This window comes from Cydia amplana, chromosome 12 (genome assembly GCF_948474715.1).
Source record: "Cydia amplana chromosome 12, ilCydAmpl1.1, whole genome shotgun sequence".
Taxonomy (NCBI): Eukaryota; Metazoa; Arthropoda; class Insecta; order Lepidoptera; family Tortricidae; genus Cydia; species Cydia amplana.
In genome coordinates, this window is record NC_086080.1 from 4,493,980 (window position 1) to 4,515,767 (window position 21,788).

Sequence of the window (21,788 nt, forward strand, 5' to 3'; positions counted from 1 at the left end):
ATTGGTCGATTTTGCCCAGCTCGTCTGGATACGGCTTTAATGACGCGCTTTCAAGCGCAACCAAAAGCTCAAAAGCGTCGATTGTCATTAAACAACCAGCAACCATGTTTTTCAGGCGTGGTCAAATTCGACGCTGAAACAAAGTTATGAAAAAATATTATTGAAGTTTATTATCTTCAGAGGCTCGATATCACTAATGTATAAATTAATTATACATGAATGAATATAATATATACCACTTGAGTTTTGTGCCCCGAGTTAGCCCATGAAGTAATTGTAGCGGAGTTTTACCTTTAGGGGGATGTAATGATAACCTCGCTACATGGATCTCTAAATATATTTTAACCCATTCAGGGCCAGCGACTCAGCGTATGGGTCATGCTCAAACAGTTCCGCAGGGCCAGTGACTCACATGTGAGTCCTGAATAAATTCTGATTTAAACTTAAACGAAACGTAATTTAATGTAATAACGTAAGTAACATATAAGCTAACAATCATTTCTATAAGGCATATTAGGATAAAAATTATAAACACGTTTTTTTTTAATGAAAACAGGGTCTCGAATATTCAAGTTCGGTTTACTATCAGTGCAATATAGTAAATATACTGAAATTCTAGATACATAATGCGATGCAAGCAAACAGAAAAATCTATATTGAAAAAATACAAAAAATATATATATTTCAGAAGTTATTGACAGGGCTCAAGGTATGGGTCACCGTGGCCTGGCGCTACTTGTAAAAACTGCTAATGTTTCCGTAGCAGGCTAAAATAAACTTTATTGGCTGGTTTTAAAGCTTATTTCATGTTGAAGCTGTTTGATATTGTACCATTTTACAACTGATTACTGTTTGGATGATGGTAAGCAACAATTTGTAGGAACCAAGCCGTAGTATAATAATATTTTGTTTTGTATGAGGGGTAAGGCAACGAGGATTTTTTCCCACTGTACTTTTATGTCATAATATTTGGTGATCGTTGTATTGTATCTTAGGCAATTACCTAGTAACAATGATGTTAAAGTTAATTTTTTTTCGTTTCAATATAGAACAAGGCGGTTGAAACAGTCACCACTAACTAATATGTATTGTATAACAAATAGTTTGTGACAAATATTTACAAGTTTTTTCAAACATCGTGGTTTCTACGGCAGATTAGAAAGTAAGTACTATAATACATTTTAAGTTCTCTATTGTTACTAATATAATGGCGTTTACCAAAACAAAGATAATGACCGACCAGGTGTAAGCTTATCGGACACACTTGGACAATAAACAAGGAATGCATCCGAACGGCGGCGGCGGTATTATCTTTCATGTGGTATTTGTCACAAGAGTTCAAGATGTGATTCATCCCATCCCCCCCATTAGAGATGTATTTTGGAGTAACATGGAAATATTATTTAGTCACGATTTATTCGTTGGCGACTTTATACTCCTCCTGTGCTGTTTAGCGATTTCGTATTTTGTTCATCATAATATTGCATTCGATTTACATACGTATGCAAAATTTCATCTAAATCGGGAAACGGTTCTAATTTAACTTCCAAGATTTGCCCTAAAAAACAACAACAAAAAACACGGCAAGTTAAATAGAATCAGACTAAGCTAAGTTGGCAGCGATTTTGATAGCACAGGCTGAGTACCTAAGTGTAATTTAAATGTCATACTTATATGAAATTATGACGTTTAAATTAACACTTGCACAGGCTGGGCTATAAAATTTGCTACCAACTTATCTTGGTCAGACATTAAACGCTTGTAGAAAGTAAAAATATTCACTCCTACAAACTGCAATAAATAGTTTCTTTTTTGATAGGCACAGAAAATCGGTGGTTAGTAAAAATGTTGCATAATGCTGTCCAACTGGCCGGCTTCATAAGCGGCGATTTATTTACCGTTCGCGCCAGGCTCGAGACCCATAAGCTGAGTCATGCGTTTTAGCTAAAAACGATTTGTATGGTGGCCTGGCGTATTGTGTACGCTCGGCGGTTCGTGGCCATGAATGGGTTAAGCACAGTATAAAATAGCTACCGCAATGACCATGAATCAACACTCGATGGGCGCACAATTCCATCTCCTCTCAATCTCGTATCTCTTGTTATGAATGAAACCTCAACTCTCTCAGGGAAAATTAGAAGGGCCCCAAGTCCCGTGGCTTATATCGGTGGATGCACGGCACAACTGAATCTCCACAACGCAGGAGAACTCATCGTGCATCCCGCAACTCATATACTCATGATATACTCTCATAATCTCATATATCTCTCAACTCATAATATGCGATGAGTCCCGAGGTGGGAACCATGTGGTCCCCGACGAGCCTCCACAACAACCCCTACAGCTCATCCATCAGCCTCCATAAAGAAACCTCCAGTGACTCAAACCGATAAACTCTAGCCACCTCACTTGTTACATTCAAACTCGAGCTACACATAAAGAATATCAGACAATTCTTCAACTCAGCTCTATCTCAAGGTCGTCGCTAATTCAAGGTCACTGCAATATCCATATATATCAAAATATAGATATGTTTAGCTTACCAAGAATCTCCTGTACGTGATGCACGCGCCACGGCGTCACACCACCTCATACATACCAGAAATTCAGATGACCTCTCTCAACTTGTCTCAACTCGGTTCCCGCCATCTTCTCCTCTGTCACCCATGACACTCACCGACCTCGATCGCCAGTGTTACCAGTAAAAGTACGCTAAGAGTAACAGTCTAAAGCTTTGGATTCCTCCGAAAACGGTGCCGTCATATGACGGCCGTCATATAGCGGCAGCAAAAGACGGCCGTCTTTACGGTGGCGACATGTGGAAAGTACCACGGCGTCATAACACACCGTCATCCACCAAGGTCAAAGCGGCAAATTTGAAAAATGTAGGCGCGATGGGATAACGTCCCATAAAAAATTTGAATTTCGCGCCTTTTCCTACTGACAAGATTTGCTTGATCATCTATAATTTACTTGGAGGATGAAATATCATCAGAAGAGGAAAATAATCGTAGTACGGAATCTTTTATTCAAATCTCGTGTCATTTATTCAAAATGGCGTCACCGCTATCTAATAAAACGTTCACGAAACTATCGACAAGGTCATGACGGCCGTCATCTTACGTTACGTTGACAATCAACGTAACGTAACGCCGTCTAGGAAACCGCGCCATCTTGTTTACATAGACAACGTTCTAGTGACGTCAGTCAACGCTATATAGCGGCCGTAATATGACGGCACCGTTTTCGGAGGAATCCAAAGCTTAACAGATAGGATACATACCACAATAACAGACTTCGCGATCTCCGCGACAGTAATAACATAATTATACTAATCTATGCCCATGAATGCCAATCACGAGCCAATCACACTTGATTCGAAAAGAAAACTTAAACTGAACTTGATTGCCATTATCAAGATTAAATGCAAGGTAACTGTTAGTCTGGCAAACCGGGTAAATCAATTTTGTTACCTAATTGAAAAAAGGGGCAAATTAATAAATAGACATATTATACAACAATTATTTATTATCTATAAACCAAAGCATACAAACGCAATATTAATAATATTACGTCTCCCATCGTCTACTTCCATAACTTTATACTAGGTAATACTTGGCAAAATACGTTCAAGTGTACCTAGAGTCAGACCAAGAAAAGTCTGCAGCGGATTTGATAGCCCACGCAGTGCACGTGTCATTTTAAACGTCAAACTTCTATGAAATTATGACGTATAAATAACACTTGCACTGCGTGGGCTATCAAAATCGCTGCAGACTTTTCTTGGTCTAACTCTACACACGTACATGATATTAGGATATTATAATTTTTGCATGCTCAATTGTGAGTAGAGTCAGTGCACTGTACTTTTAATTTTATGTCACCATCTACATACCCACTGTATTCTAGCGAATAAATAATTTGTATTTGTGCCCAATCTATGGAGGACATAATTAATAATTATATTGAAGTAAGACACACTGTGGTGTATGATCTTAATTAAAAGAACTTAACATTTTGTAAATCCATGCTGTGTGCAAAAACTTTGTCGCTTGCTTTCTCCTTTGACCTTGTTTTCAGTTTTTGTCGCGGGATATACATTCCTAGTATCTCAACTCAAATACCGAAATGAAAAAAGTACGACTCGAGTTGGAATAGTACGGATCAGCGCGCAAAAATTTAATTAAAAAACTAAGTTACTTTTCCTGCCACATGAAAGATAAAATTCATGGAAAATGGACCTGTGTTGGAGTGGAGCTGTTTCCAACCAACAGAAAGTAAAACAGTGTAGCTTTTGATGTTTTAACGTTACCTTATATTTTATAGAGATATAGGCACTGACTTAATATAAAAGAAATAGACACACAAAGCAGAACAAAAACGTCAAAAATGTGGATCCCAATGACGTTTCGCAGCATTTGCATTGATGATAAAAACGCTTACGTAAATTTAGAGTCAAGATAAATGTTTCGTACAGAAAAGAGCTTAATGTCGTAAGCATTAAGTGTCAAATTTGCATACATAAGTACCAACACTGTTAAAAAATTTAGTCCGATGGCACTAAACGTAACGTATTTACGTCAAGCAACGTCAAACGAGAATAATGAACGAATGGAGTCACTTTGGTACACTTGAATAGGTAGGTATTACTGTACAGAAAAACCAATTGAAGTAATTAATAAATAAAACAAATTTAATTTAATCGGGAGTTTAAATAAAATTAATTCGTGGTTCAAATTCAAACAAATTAAATTTTTAATAAGTAAGTATACGTCTTTAAATACTAATTTCCTTGAAATAAATTCAACTTATTAAATAAAATAACTGTGTATTTTAGATCTACATTTACTCATCGCACGAGTGCACGGGGACATTTAGGTACTGATTGGATTTTTTTTTATAAAGTCCATACTTTATAAAAAAAATCGGGTTGTTCCCACTAGTTACCACCAAGTTGATATCAGTGGTAACTACTAGGATTTTTTTCCCACCTTTTACCACTGGGAAAAATAATTCCCACTAGTTACCACCAAAGCGAGTTGGTGGAAATAACCCAAAAAAATCCTGTGGTTGTCACTGTGTTCAGACAGGTTTAGCATTTACAGTTAGTCGATATAAGCCCTTATTGGTTGTCGGAAACAGGGAAATGGGCCGATCACACAAGTGCCGTTTTGCTTCGTTTAAAACTGCATCACCCCTATCTCTTGCTATAATTAAATAGCAGTCCACTTTGCACGTCACATCGGTTTTCTTGGAAATCTTGAATTTAAACATAATATTATTCCTTACGAATTCCATATAAAAATAAAAATAAATATTGACCTCACATCGACTCATTAGATTTTTGTTCCTTGACATCCCTTCTTTGGTACTAACAAATTCATTTATTCAAAACCATAAAATTACCACCAGATTACATAAATTATGTAATGCTATCCAAAGAACTAACCGAAAGAAATACATTCCATCCTTTTTCCTTGTTTTATCATTGTTATTTTTACATATTTTAACGGCACATTTCGTAATTTTTGACAACTTCACATTTGAGCGTTTCAAACAAGACTAAACGAAAAAGTAACGCGTGATCTGTTTCAACGTTACTTTTGTGGGGCCATTTTTTGCGGCTGATTGGGTATCCAGTTCTTTATTCTATATCAATGGATATAGGTGGCAAAAGCTGGCGGAGGCCTTTACCCAAGAAGGGATCCCAAAATAATGTTATCTTATTAGATTGTTACAACCGCTAAAGGGACCACAAATAAAAAGGCTTTTTTTTTAAATATATATATATATATTCACCATCTACAATCAGCGTGCCGAGTTGGTTAAAAGATGTACCTACTTATTACTCTTTGAATAGCAAAGAATAATACTTACCTAAATACTTATAACGAAACGTTTATTCATTCACTTGGCTTTCCGCCAGAAGGACAGTAAATACTCTTACCTACGTACAAAATATATCGGCGTTAAAAAAGGAAAATAAATATTAGCCTATCAATCTGGGTCCTTAGCACACATTTACACATGGGATCCCCTCGGGGCACGCATCGTTTTCTTTTATTCAGGACGTTTCCTTGTTATCACAGAATATTAAGGCTTGACATTGCTCTTCAAGCTTTCTTTGTTGTATGATATATGTACCTATTGCTAAAATCCTATGAATATCTAAGAGTAGCTAAGTACCTACAATTTACGCCATTACAGTATATTGGAGTATTTTTAAATTGACAAATTCTTGCACAATATGAAATTCTCTAAGACTTTTATCTCGGTCAAGACCACTGCGAGGGCTGGGCGTTTAAACCCGATAAATCAAAACATTTTATTATTCAAATAAGAATTCTACGCATGTCACATAATAATGTCTAGTTCTAACTCCAAAAACCCTTTCACTCGACTTATCGGGTTTGATCACTCACCACTCTATGCATAGAATTAATTATAATTTTTAAGAAAAAAAAAACCGACTTCTATGCGGCCCGGTGAAAGATTATTGTAGATGGTGCGCTATGTAGAAAAGGAAGCATTTCGTTTCTGTAAGGCTCGCAGTTCTAACCTAACCTAACCCACTTTTGTTCGGTTCTGTGAGGATAACCTAACCCACTTAACGGCGCATGCGGTGCGGTGTACGGGGGTTTGAGCGGGAGGGGTTTGGCCTCATCATACTTTATACCTACATTTTATGGTAGGTAATCATAGTGGTTTATTTAGTTTAGGTATCATAGTGGTTTTCCGGGTCAAGGTCCGGGTCTGTGTCCGAGTCCGGGTCCGAGTCCGGGTCTAGTCCAGGTCCGAGTCCGAGTCCAGGTCCGGGCCCGGGTCCGAACCGGATCCGGGTACGAGTCCGGATCTGGATCCGAGTCCGGGTCCCAGTCCAAGTCAAAGTCGAAATTCGAAATTCGAAATCACCAAACATGTAGGTACTATGAGTCGTTGAAGAGTTCTGTTCTGATCATCATCAGCAGTTCCAGTTCATCAAATGCGACAGTTTTTAATGTTAATGCTTTATTTTATGATGAAAATACAGAAAATTCTATACGTGTGCCTTTAAGATTTGAGGAGTTCCCTCGATTTCTCATGGATCCCATGTTCAGAACTTGAGCTTGACATAAATATGGCTTAAAAACCTAACTTGCTTAATAAACATAACGAAGAGGACAAATCGCCAAACGTGAACTATGCGTCGTTCAAGAGTTCTGTTCTGATCATCATCAGCAGTTCCACTTCATCAAATGTCACGTTTCTGAATGTATATGCTTGATTTGTTGATAAAAACACAAAAATCACTATATGTATGCCTTTAAGATTTGAGGAGTTCCCTCGATTCCTTATGGATCTCATCATCAGAACTCGAGCTTGACAGAAATGTGGCTTAAAAACTAAACTTGCTTAACAAACATAACGAAGAGGACAAATCGCCAAACGTGAACTATGGGTCGTTGAAGAGTTCTGTTCTGATATCATCAGCAGTTCCACTTCATCAAATGCGACAGTTTTTAATAAAAATGCTTGATTTTCTGATGAAAATACAAAAATCTCTATACGCACACCATTAAGATTTGAGGAGTTCCCTCGATTCCTCATGGATCCCATCATCAGAACTCGAGCTTGACAAAAATGTGACTTAAAAACTTAACTTGCTTAACAAACATAACGAAGAGGACAAATCGCCAAACGTGAACTATGCGTCGTTCAAGAGTTCTGTTCTGATCATCATTAGCAGTTCCACTTCATCAAATGTCACGTTTCTGAATGTATATGCTTGATTTGTTGATAAAAACACAAAAATCACTATATGTATGCCTTTAAGATTTGAGGAGTTCCCTCGATTCCTCATGGATCCCATCATCAGAACTGGGTTTTGACAAAAACGGGACCAATCTGTATGCATATACATACAATCAAAAAAAGAATTTTCAAAATCGGTCCAGTAATGACGGAGATATGGAGTAACAAACATAAAAAAAAATAAAAAACATACAACCGAATTGATAACCTCCTTCTTTGAGATTTGGAAGTCGGTTAAAAAGGGATACGACATACACATTCAAGCCAAGCACTGTTTGGCATTATAAGAATTGTACGAAATTTTAAGAAATAATTATTAAATATGAAGGCCTGGTGTGTAGAACCGATAATCACTGCGTACCGGATGAGCAGTCATTGTGGGAATCATTGTAGGAGGCTTCTATTCATCGTTGGACGTCTTACGGCTGTTATGAATGTTATGATGATGATACACATTTTCATCCGGCTTAAGCTGAACGGAAAGCGGACGTGCGTGCGTGACGGCTGTGCGGAAAGGGGACGGCCGCTTCTCCATAAAAACGTAGTCCCCATTTTCCTCTCTATTGATATTATGGAAAATATTTTTACATAATTTGATGTATATTAACCACAGATATACTTTTTGTACCATACGTTTGACTTTTTTCGATAGGTGCGAAAAACAGATTTCATACACTTTTTTAAATGCTCCTAATTTGTATAATAATTATAATTGGACACAACAGGGGCTGTGATTGATATACAACAAGTTTTCAAAATATTTTCAATAGGTAATGTTAATATTCAGAGAGGAAAATGAGGACTAAGGCGATTTCGCGCGGGTCCTCCATTTTTGTCTTAATTCGGCAAAATTACTAGAACACTTTGACTCGTTTGGTTCTAAAATACTCAACATTGGCGTTCTAATTATTAAATGAACCCTATTAGTCCATTGTTGTATCTAAGAAGGCAAGAAATGTTTATGAAATCTACATAATGGAAAACTTCATCCTTTACTTCAGAATTGCAAGGGTTCTTGAATATAAAGTTTGTCTTTGTCTTACCTTCGAGATTACCCTTCGGGTTCGAATATAAAATTGAAATTGTACCTATCTAGGTATAAATAACAAATCTACGATTTTAATATAATTTCACTGCAGTATGGGGGTATTCAAAGCAGGGATGTTGCGGATGCAGATTTTTTGACATCCGCGGATGCGGATGCGGATGCGGATATTTAAAGGCTCACATCCGCGGATGCGGATGCGGATGCGGATGTCAAGATTAGGTACTTAGAAAACGTCAAATATTACATTTTTAGTATAAATAATAATAATTTATAATAATAGATCGATCGCAGCGCCGGGCCGTGCTCGTTGACATCACCATCCCCCATGATGAGAATCTCGTGAAAGCCGAGAAGGACAAGTCTAGTAAGTACCTAGACTTGGCTCACGAGATAACCGCCATGTGGGATGTTGATTCGACGATCATTGTCCCGATAGTTGTTTCAGCGAACGGTCTAATAGCGAAGAGTCTCGACCAACATCTTGAGAGACTCTCGCTAGGTGGTTGGGTCAAGGGTCAGATGCAGAAGGCGGTGATCTTGGACACGGCGCGGATAGTCCGCCGGTTCCTCTCTCTGCAGCCCTGACTACCGGCAGCTTGGGCCTTGCCTCGCTGCTGGCGGCACCCTAGGTTAGGTTTTTTATAATATGTTTATACGTATTTTGTATTGTTTTTGTAAGTGTTTTTGTATTTTATTTTTATATCCATATTATAAAATAACCTAGCCTAAGAGTTCAAATAAATAAAGAGAATAATAATAATTTGAGCCTATATACGTCCCACTGCTGGGCACAGGCCTCCTCTCATGCGCGAGAGGGCTTGGGCTATACCAACCCACCCCACGCTAGCCCAATGCGGATTGGGGACTTTACATACACCTTTGAATTTCTTCGCAGATGTATGCAGGTTTCCTCACGATGTTTTCCTTCACCGACAAGCTAGTGGTAAATATCAAATGATATTTCGTACATAAGTTCCGAAAAACTCATTGGTACGAGCCAGGATTTGAACCCGCGACCTCCGGATTGAAAGTCGGACGTCATATCCACTCGGCCACCACTGCTTTGCTGCTTATTTTTAGTATATTTTTATTAAAAAAAAACGAAACTTTTAGTATTTGAGCAAGAATATATGTGCGTTATATTTAATAAACAGTAACTTCGCCGACTTTTCTGGATCTAGACGATTTCGTTATAGGTAATGACGAAATTACCTAGCACTTACGCCGCCGCTAAGACGTTCCTGTACCGACTTGTTCGACATCCGCATCCGCATAAGCTCCGCATCGATTTTATGCGGATGCGGATGCGGATGCGGATGTTGAAAATAATGCGGAAGTTCCGCGGTTGCGGATGCGGATGCGGATGTTCGCAACATCCCTGATTCAAAGTTGTTTTAATGGACCATACAAGCAAGGTTTACTACTTAACTTTAAAATTATCGACACTTTTTGACTTTTTAGGGTTCCGTAGCCAAATGGCAAAAAACGGAACCCTTATAGATTCGTCATGTCTGTCTGTCCGTCCGTCTGTCCGTCTGTCTGTCCGTCCGTATGTCACAGCCACTTTTTTCCGAAACTATAAGAACTATACTGTTGAAACTTGGTAAGTAGATGTATTCTGTGAACCGCATTAAGATTTTCACACAAAAATAGAAAAAAAAACAATAAATTTTGGGGGTTCCCCATACTGTGAACTGAAACTCAAAAAATTTTTTTTCATCAAACCCATACGTGTGGGGTATCTATGGATAGGTCTTCAAAAATGATATTGAGGTTTCTAATATCATTTTTTCTAAACTGAATAGTTTGCGCGAGAGACACTTCCAAAGTGGTAAAATGTGTGTCCCCCCCCCCTGTAACTTCTAAAGTAAGAGAATGATAAAACTTAAAAAAATATATGATGTACATTACCATGCAAACTTCCACCGAAAATTGGTTTGAACGAGATCTAGTAAGTAGTTTTTTTTTAATACGTCATAAATCCCCTGAATACGGAACCCTTCATGGGCGAGTCCGACTCGCACTTGGCCGCTTTTTTGTCCTAGCACTAGCATGATACGTCGAAAAATAGGTAGGTATTTTTAGGGTTCCGTACCTCAAAAGGAAAAAACGGAACCCTTATAGGATCACTCGTTTTAAAGAAATGTAACGTGCTACCGTTTTAAAGCAAGTTGTTGTTACACTTTCACGCAACGGCTGAAGAAAATATTTTCGGGGTTTTCTAATATGAATTTATGAAATAACACAATGTTATTAGGTATTCCTAATTTCATGGCGTGATAGATTATATACTTTATACATACTTATATAGAAGTGTGATGAGCTGATGAGCTTGTTACATACAAACGAAGACGCAGGCATAACCTTACGCAGCGTATTACGTATGCGAACAACACGCGAACGCGGCGCGAGGTGAATCAATCAGAACGCCATGGGCCCGCCGCGCCGCGCCGCCGCTTCGCTTCGCGTTCGCGAGTTGTTCGCTCGTAAGACGCAGTGATATTAATTGGGGTGCAAATTGAATGACACTACACTATCTTATAATATTTTATCCTAACAAATGTAACTAGGATATATTACACTTGCTGATTGGACCCCTTGAGACTCAGCCGTACTTGGGCCGACGGACCCTTATTACCGGGCGATGTGCTAATTAATTTCACCCGTGCTGATTAATTAGCCAGCTGTAGTAGTTTAAAGTAGCTAAGACGGAATTGATAGTCACCCTTATTCACGCGGTAACCCTTTGAACGTAAATAATATACCTACATATACAGGGTGATTCAGGAGACGTGAGCAGGATCAAGCCTACGCATAAGTACAGTAAGTTATAAACAACTGTTTCGTACCAGTATTTGTGAGATTAACTATAATTTATTTTACACTGTTTAAAAAAAAGTTTTTAATTTATTTACGACATTTATGGTCACCCTCTTTGTTTTGTCCAAAACAAGTGCCAAATTGAATGTCATCGGAGTCTGGTTACTTTTGAAAAATCGTATCTCACTCAAGTGTGACATTTTATTTTCTTCATACTCAAAGTGATGTCATAACGGTTAAAAAGGTTTTATCTTTGTTAATTAAATGTTGCAGGGTATCCATAATTGTAGAGAATTGAATTTGTTCTTACCAAAAAGTATAACAACAGAAAAAAGCGTGATTGTTTTACTTAAATATTGTGGTGAACGATTCTTTTACATTTACTGATTGTGTAGGCTTAGTCCTGCTCACGTCTCATGAATTACCCTGTATGTTTCTGGTACATTATCTTATTTATAGGTTAGGTGCCTTATTGTCATAACCTGATAATACACATGGCTCTGTGAGTTATAGACCTCGCAAACTCTATAAATGTACCTCTGCCGTTTTGAAAACTTTTCAAAAAATACATCGACTAAAAAAATCTGTTTAATTGTTTTATTCGTTTCTAAAGCATTATAAAATATCTCATTACTTATGTAACAAATACGTTCTTGTCTATATCAAAATCAAAAAATCAAAAATCAAAATAGTAATTATAGAACCTATTCACAAAATTTCACGAGAATTGGTTGAGAATTGCGACCTGTAGAAGAGAACATCGCAGGACATAAAGACAGACAGACCTAGATACTAAAGCATTTTTGTCCAAGCTGAAATGGGGATCTTCGCTAACGCATTATGTATTTGCAAGTATGTATTTGTATGTACCTAATAATATTTATGCATATTTTTGGCAAACGACACCTTGAGTGCACGCCAATCACCAAGACGATTGTCAAGACGAAAACCATTACAAATTGTTAAATCTGAATCGGTCTCATTGTCTGTACTTATTTTGTAAACAGGTACAGTCAGCAGCAGAAGTTGCTAAGCGGTCAAGGTGTTCAAAATGATCTTGACGCGACTTTATTGTTAAGAGAATAAGAGGAGCGTGTCAAGGTAATTTTGAACACTTCGCCCGCTTAGCAACTTCTGCTGCTGACTGTACAAGGAAAATCACCCAGTCAATCTTAGTATTGCCTTAGGCTGACGAGGATCGTACATTTTGAGATCCCAAGGTAATCCAATAAATTTCTCGTAAATAGGTAGGTATCTCAGGTAATATCGCACCTACGACAATGGTACCAACAATGGAATCGACAATAGCCTAACATAATACGTGTATAGTATATGTATACATTGGCCTTAGCGTCTAATGCAGACGATTTATGGTGTAAAACCGGAGAAATATCCTATTACACCGCCTGGGACGAAATTAAGGAAACGCAGGGATGCCCAGCACCTGCATTAAGTACCCTCTCGGCTTCACTGTCTTAACCCACAGGAAAGGCGAGCCAATACGTGTGGAGCAGGGATGTTGCGGATGCAGATTTTTTGACATCCGCGGATGCGGATGCGGATGCGGATATTTAAAGGCTCACATCCGCGGATGCGGATGCGGATGCGGATGTCAAGATTAGGTACTTAGAAAACGTCAAATAATACATTTTTAGTATTTTTTTTATTTAAAAAAAACGAAACGTTTAGTATTTCAGCAAGAATATTAGGTGCGTTATATTTAATAAACAGTAACATCGCCGACTTTTCTGGATCTAGACGATTTTGTTATAGGTAATGACGAAATTACCTAGCACTTACGCCGCCGCTAAGACGTTCCTGTACCGACTTGTTCGACATCCGCATCCGCATAAGCTCCGCATCGATTTTATGCGGATACGGATGCGGATGCGGATGTTGAAAATAATGCGGAAGTTCCGCGGTTGCGGATGCGGATGCGGATGTTCGCAACATCCCTGGTGTGGAGGCAGGTCGGCTGCAGGAATCTGCCGCTTATTTCAGGTTGGACCCTACTCGCGCCTTACGGTAACTCCATACCGGGATTTAATTTTGGAGTATCCTTCTCTTAGATGGACTGCAAGCCAATGCTAAGAGGTCCATCTCACCTGTGACGAAACGGCTTTTTGCTTCGGTTGTGGACTTAGTCGCCTCGTACGACACCCTTATCCCATGTGAGGGTTGGCGCTATTCTAAAGCCGGCCACCACACGGCAACATAGCATAACATAATACGTGTATAGTATTTACTGTATATGTATAGATATTATCCAATGACAATAGCATAATTGTAGGTACAGGTATAGTATAAGGTCTATCATTTGTTAACTACTGATACCTACGGTTTTATGAAAATTTCGTTTTCGAACGTTTATCGTCTGACCGTACTTGGCATACTTTCTTTTTCATTTCTAGAAATCTAACGGTAACATATTGAAAACATGTGATTTTTTGGTACATACTTTAGAAGCGGTGGTGGCAGAGTGGATCTGACATCCGACTTTCAGTTCGGAGGTCGCGGGTTCAGATCCTGGCTCGCATTGGCTCGCACCAATGAGTTTTTCGGAACTTGTGTAATATCATTTGATATTTACCACTAGCTTTTCGGCGAAGGAATCCTGCATACATCCGCTAAGAAATTCAAAGGTGTATATTAACTACATTGAGTTCCCAACCCGCATTGCGGGAGCGTGGGCGTATTATAGATCAAACCTGGGCGTATTATAGCTCCCCCCATATTCCCATAATCTCATGAGGAGGTGTGTCCATTGTAAAGTCTTGGTCAGAAATGAATGTGATCACACATGGATCACACTAACGTCATAGTAACAAATCGTTTCGCCGTTTCATAAAGAGTACCTTATTTGCTTAGTACCCTCCTCCATATTAGTTGGAAGGCAATGGAGCCCCGTATCCGTCGCGTGTCGCGTCACGTGTTCCACACCGTCGTCACGCGTCACGGAGATATGTTAAACATGTTGATACGCTGTCAATAGCAGCTGAGTGTGGTTGAAACAGTGCGTACCTATGCGTATTCAATCTATGAATACACACCATCTGTTTCTACATTAGAGTCTGTTCGGAAAGAGAAGAGTCGTGGAATGTATTGGGCCTCATACATTCCACGACTCTTCTCTTTCCGCACAGACTCTAGTTGGTAGGTTAGTCGTGCTAATATTAAGCGCTGGTTGTGTCAGCCCGTCTGTCAACGATATTGTGATTGTGTAGTAACCGGGTAGGTATGAAATTATAGTCTCAAAAGAAATATTCACATTTGGTTTATTCTGTGTTTTTAACGCCACTTTTATAACATGCATAACTCTCGAAGACGATTTTGTATTGATAAACGTGTCATAATTTATTGCGATTACTCTACAAACCTCACCAATATTTGCATGCGATTAACGTAACATTGTGGCATTTGATGGAACGATTGAATTTGTTGCACCTACTTAGCCAGCAATGATCTAATACCGCATGCCATATTTTTGCAACGTCTGTAGAGTCCTTAAGTTGGCAGCCATGTAGTACGAATATACCCACATACTTCCTTAAAACGTGAGCCAATCTCACTTATTTATAGTCTGTGGAGTGTTGTGTCCACACGCGCGTTGTTTCACCGGACCCCGAGCAAACAGTCCACGGCTTTCAAAGCTAGCTCTCATTCCGTTCACTTGCCGAGAGCAGAGCTACCGAAAATCGATTAAGTATTTGTCTCTATTGCTATTCTTTTTTCGGTGATGATGTGAATCATATCGAGATGTTCCCATCTTCACCACTTTAGATGGTTGGCTGGCAAGTCTTTAATGTGCGTTTCTCCAGAAACTTCCTAGCTGACTGTGGAATGAACTCTCGTCTGTATTTCCGGACCGACACGACCTTCAAACCTTCAAGAAAAGAGCGCACTTCCATCTTAAAGTCAGGCAACGTGCTTGCCACCCCTAGTGTTGCAGGTGTCCATGGGCAATGGTAATTGCTTACCACCAGAAGTTTCGTCCGCGCGTTTGCCTCCTACGCCACTCTAGATCTCGAGATCACTATAGGGCCGGTATACAGACGGACTGCAATCCTACTGAAACTTGTATGGGAACTGCACGCCGACGTTGCAGTTGGCGTGCAGTTCCCATACAAATTGCAGTCGGGTTGCAGTCCGTCTCTACCGGCCTTTAAGGGGCCCACTGATTAACAGTCCGCTATGTATCGGCCTGTTAGTTGTTCGGAACTGTCAAAATTTTGTTCTAATTGACAGCAGGCCGATACCGTGCGGCGGACTGTTAATCAGTGGGGCCCTTTACAGTGGCGCCCGAGTACTCCCCGCACGCGGATCAATGGGAATACATTAGGAGTACCTAAGTATTGTGTACACAATTCAGGCTTTCCGGAATATAGCGAATATTGGGAACTTTGCATAATTGCCTGACGCGTAAAAGGCTATTTTTACTACGGCAAAGCCAAAAAAGTAAGGTTATGATTATAGCCGTTTACAAATTACATAACTTCATAATTTTATCGTCATCGAGTTATAGTAAGTTTCATTTCTCCTCGCACTTTATAAACGTCAAACCAAATTGCACCCGTCAAACCGGTGTGCTCCACCGCGTCCACCCTGGCATCGAATCTCGCTTGCGTCAATGATTTATAATTATAACTCAAGATAGGTTATAGGAGTTCCAAAATTGAAGCGCTTACCTTGTGACAAATTAGACAAGTTGCCTTTAGTCGCGGCTGTGTAGAAATGTGCACGTGCTAACGAGCTCCCGCACACCGAAAGAGAAAGAGACGACCTCATGTTTAACCTTTTGGACGCCAATGACCGATATATCGGCACCGTAGGTCCAACGCCAAAGACCGATTAATCGGTCACAGACCACAGAACAATATCGACCTACGTGCATATACATAAAGTTCAATTTCAGTTTTGATACTTTAATGACGTGGCGTCCGAGTGACAGCTTTTGTGTTTGACACGGCGTCGAAAAGGTTAACAACGACTGTGACAAAGATGTATGGAATGAGAAAATTAATCAAAAATAACAGATTTATTCCTAGGCACAGAAATAAATATGGAAGTATTTTTTGTGCTGCTCAAGTATGAGTAACCTATCTATGGTTATAATATCATTGGCTCCCATACCTACGAGTTCTACACATCAGTGCCTATCGTGAACCACGTTCGACGTGTTGCCTCTCTGTCGCACTTGTAAATTCGTACGTAAGTGGGACAGGGAGGCAACACGTAGAACGTTCGCGGTAGGCTCTCTGAAAGCCTAGCCTACAACCTTGACAAGCCGTATCTTATATCATATTTGATTAAACAAGAGTTGCCCGTAAATGTTATTTAAACTAAAACAGAAATTTAACGTTGAATAAAGCTTTTGCGTTAAGGTTAAGCCTTTTGAAGACGGACAATGTTTGACGTCATTAAAATTAAAGTATAAACCGTGTACTACAGCGGAGAGCTTTTCAGCTATTCAGCCTCAAGCTTATTAACGGACAAAGGCTTTCTGTAAAAAGATAATAATAAAATTCAAAACATTTTTACTCGTCGCTACTTACTTTATTTTTACTTAATGGCCGCTTTCTTTTTTAATAGGACCATAAATAAAGAGTGAAGTCAATCGGTGATAAAGCTACAAATGTAAATAAGAAAAATAAATTTCGAAAATCGAATCACAGCTGTCATTTCAACCACTGACCGAGTACGGGCGATTTGATGACTTTTTAGAACCAATTTAATTACAGTATCCCTCCATAGCCATAGTTGTTAGGATCTCGAGATCAAGTTATACTAGTTAATCTGAGGACTCCGTTGGTCTTTGCTCGTGCAAGCAATGACAATTACATAATACATTCAGCTGTCAACAGTGACATTGACGGATGAGCACTTAGGTTTTATTCGAACACTCCTCTGATGTACTGAAATTTGGTTTTTGGTTGTTTATCTCGTTTCCTCTTACGCACTGTCTATATGTGAGAGCGCGACGCTTTGATGTTCCAAATGGATTGGCATTGTATTTTTGACGCTGAATGGCGGTAATGGCCAGTTGTAAATAAATACATTGGAAAACATTTAAAACATTTGACGCCACGCGATTGGCTGATTGAGTTCTATTCCATTTCGTTCATTGTCATGAAATAAAATAGCCGAGATGCAATTGGCTACTTTCTACTAGTCAAACCAGCTTCTTTTTTAGAACTGTCAAAACGATTTTCTAATATGGAATTTATACTTGGTCAACCAGATCTTGACAGTAGAAAAAGGCGGCAAATTTGAAAAATGTAGGCGCGAAAGGATATCGTCCCATAGAAAATTTGAATTTCGCGCCTTTTTTTACTGACAAGATTTGGTTGACCAGCTATATATGAAAACGTGTGTAGTGACGTCACGGTCAACTCGCCTACTTTTTATGTTTCAATCCAATTTATTAAATAAAAATAGTATTTAAAAATAACTGCTACATATCTATATTTTTCTAATAATTATCTGGTGCTTTATTTCGTGCACGGTGTGAAATAATTTATTTTAAGTAGAGGAAAGTACCCAATTCATGAAGGGATAATAGTTATTTGTACAACAAGTGATCAAAGTTTGATATTTCTTCGAGTGCTTATTTTGAGTCCCGTGCAAGCGAAAGATTCTATAATAGATTCACGAGCGTAGCGAGTCAATCTAATTTAGAATCTTGAGCGTAGTAAGGTACTCAAACGCGCACGAGATGTAAATAACTTTGATCTCGTGTAATACACAACATTTTTCACCTCAGCGCAGTGAGAACATACCTATTAGACAACTTGAAAAATGTAATCCTTCTTCATCACTTAATACCTGCACTCATGTTTTCTTAAGATATACAAACAATTAAGTTTAATTACCGCAATGGAACACAAAAACAAAACGTAATAATAAATTCATTATAAAAAATTTATAATAAAAATAATAAACATTAACTGACACTTCAATCGACAACTTTTTTTTGTAAAAAAATCTTTGTAAGATACGGTCCGAATTGCGGATACGTACTATTTGTCAACTATGGTAGAAATTCTTAAAAGTAAAATAATTAATTTTGCGTGTTGATCTGTGTATTTTTTGAGTTCGTTATTTTAATTGTACAATAAAATACCTAAAATATAGTATTTTATCAGTTTTTATCAAATCTTAAACTTTATTTTTATTTATTAATTATTAAGAATTCATACTCGTACGTGGTTTGGAACGATGCGGTCTGAAGTTTTTCGGGGGTCTATTATAAACCGTGAATATACTGTTGAATGTCGTTTTAACTTTTTTTTGTCTGTTTCTTTTTGCTAACAGTGTGAAAGGGACAGAGATAATAGAACCCAAGTATTTCGAACTTTTATTAGACCCCGCATGTTGAAATGACATTTGACTATAAAGGTCACTTGAATGTCATTTTGTCTCACTCAGTGAGCAAAATCGCATTTTGCTCACTGTTTTTAAGAATCAAAGTACCCTTGTTCGAGCTGCTGAGGTGAAAAATATATTTTTTTAAATGCATTATTATTATGATAAACGTTTAACTGTCCTTTTAGGTGATGTCATAATATGTTTATAAAAGACAAAATATGTGTATCTGTTCAGTTAGTTTAATAAATTTAAAGTACATACCTTATTAATTACTATACTTCGTTTTTAGGGTTCCGTAGCCAAATGGCAAAAAACGTAACCCTTATGGATTTGTCATGTCTGTCTGTCTGTCTGTCCGTCCGTCTGTCCGTCTGTCTGTCCGTCCGTATGTCACAGCCACTTTTTTCCGAAACTATAAGAACTATACTGTTAAAACTTGGTAAGTAGATGTATTCTCTGAACCGCATTAAGATTTTCACAGAAAAATAGAAAAAAAAAACAATAAATTTTGGGGTTCCCCATACTTAGAACTGAAACTCAAAATTTTTTTTTCATCAAACCCTTACGTGTGGGGTGTCTATAGATAGGTCTTCAAAAATGATATTGAGGTTTCTAATATCATTTTTTTCTAAACTGAATAGTTTGTGCGAGAGACACTTCCAAAGTGGTAAAATGTGTGTAAAAAAATATATGATGTACATTACCATGCAAACTTCCACCGAAAATTGGTTTGAACGAGATCTAGTAAGTAGTTTTTTTCTAATACGTCATAAATCCCCTAAATACGGAACCCTTCATGGGCGAGTCCGACTCGCACTTGGCCGCTTTTTTTTAGCATTAGAAATAAGGTAAACAATCTTGATGTGTCTTTTAATTGAAAAACACATTTTAAAAATAAGTTACAGTAAATATGTAACAATTATGAATCTAATACGATCTTTTATAGTCTTCTGCTTTCATAAGTAATAGTTATTGATTTTTAAAAAGTGTTTTTCAATTAAAAGACATGTCAAAATCGCTTACCTTCTTTCAAGTTCTTTCTAATGCTAAAAAAACGAACTATAATGACTCCTACTAAATTTTTTTTTTTACAACGACAATTTTAATATCAGATTTTATTGGTAGCTGTCTTCGACTGCCTCTGACTCCCGTAGAAAGGCAATCTGGTCTTCTTTTTCGTTAGCATGTAGCATACCTACTAAATTATACTTGGTCAACCAGATCTTGACAGTAGAAAAAGGCGGCAAATTTGAAAAATGTAGGCGCGAAGGGATATCGTCCCATAGAAAATTTGAATTTCGCGCCTTTTTTTACTGACAAGATTTGGTTGACCAGCTATAGGCAAGTATACATTCGGTTCAAATTTAAATGATGACTAGAGTCAGACCGAGAAAAGTCTGCAGCGATTTTGATAGCCCACGCAGAGCAAGTGTCATTTTAAACGTCAAACTTCTATGAATTTATGACGTGTAAATAACACTTGCACTGCGTGGGCTATCAAAATCGCTGCAGACTTTTCTTGGTCTAACTCTATTGATTATTTTGGCGGGCAATAGGTACATAATGGCAAACCTCTATTCCTACAGAAATAATTTTCTATCACAAAAGAAAAATAAAAAGAATATTCTTAATAAAAAAAAATACTTTGTAAGAAACATTAATCTCTAGAAGCAAACGAAAGATAATAAATACAGATGGAAGCAGTGATTTTGGAGACTTCTCTTTTATGGCTGGTTGGACACGTGACAAAAATGTCATAAAATCAAACGGACATTTTTATGAAAAAACCTCTTTGATTTGAAAGGCGCTCGGCAGCTGCGTTCGCTTTTTCTTTATTAAAAAGTAAATAGGTAGGTACCTATTATCACGACTATAGGTACGTACTTACCTATAGTCAACCTATAGTAATAATTCGCAACGCGTATTTCACTGGGCATGTTTTCACTTGGCGTTTATTAAGTTACGTTAGTTAAAATGTGTTTTGTTACGGATTGTATTTCGCTGGGGAGTTACATAACATACATCTTATTTATTTAGGTTTAACCGCTGATTTATTTCTCCAAAAGAATATTAGGTATTGTGGTGGGTGGGTGTATTTAAACGGTGGTTACCATAGGACCTAAGAAGTATATTGAGATACATTTTGATTAAAAATACAATGAAAATATTAACTACTAGGTACTACTAAATTAATTCGGCCCGCAATGTAAATCATCACACAAGTTACGAGATATGAGCTTTTTAGAGTAGGTAACTGTCAACGCTTGTTGGCAGTTACTATAAAACGCTCATATGTTATAGTAAAGCTATTAATACAATTATATGATGAATATGACAATAACTAAGCTATAATTAGTGATGAGGACTATGTTGATTCACAAAAACGTAATAAATCTTTATAAAGTTTATGATGTTTGTCGACAAACATTAGCGTGACATGATCTAAAAACGATCATTTCTTCGTAAATTAGATTCAGCAGTGCCTCTCGCATCGAGTGTCACCAACTTTGTCATTGACCGATTGGTCCCAGCCCGGGCAGTTGGCAAAAACCGCGGATATCAAATAACTACTCTAATAAAAGTTAGCAAAACATTCCACAAACTTATCTGATGTCGTTGGAAAAATAGCTAAGCGACAAGATCTCATACGAAATGTATCTTTTTAAGAAAAGACAGCGCTTTTGTCAGCAGCAAGATTAAGTTTGTTGCCACAATAATGTTAAAGTTGGGGGTGATCGAAATATTGGGTCGCCTAGTTTTTTTA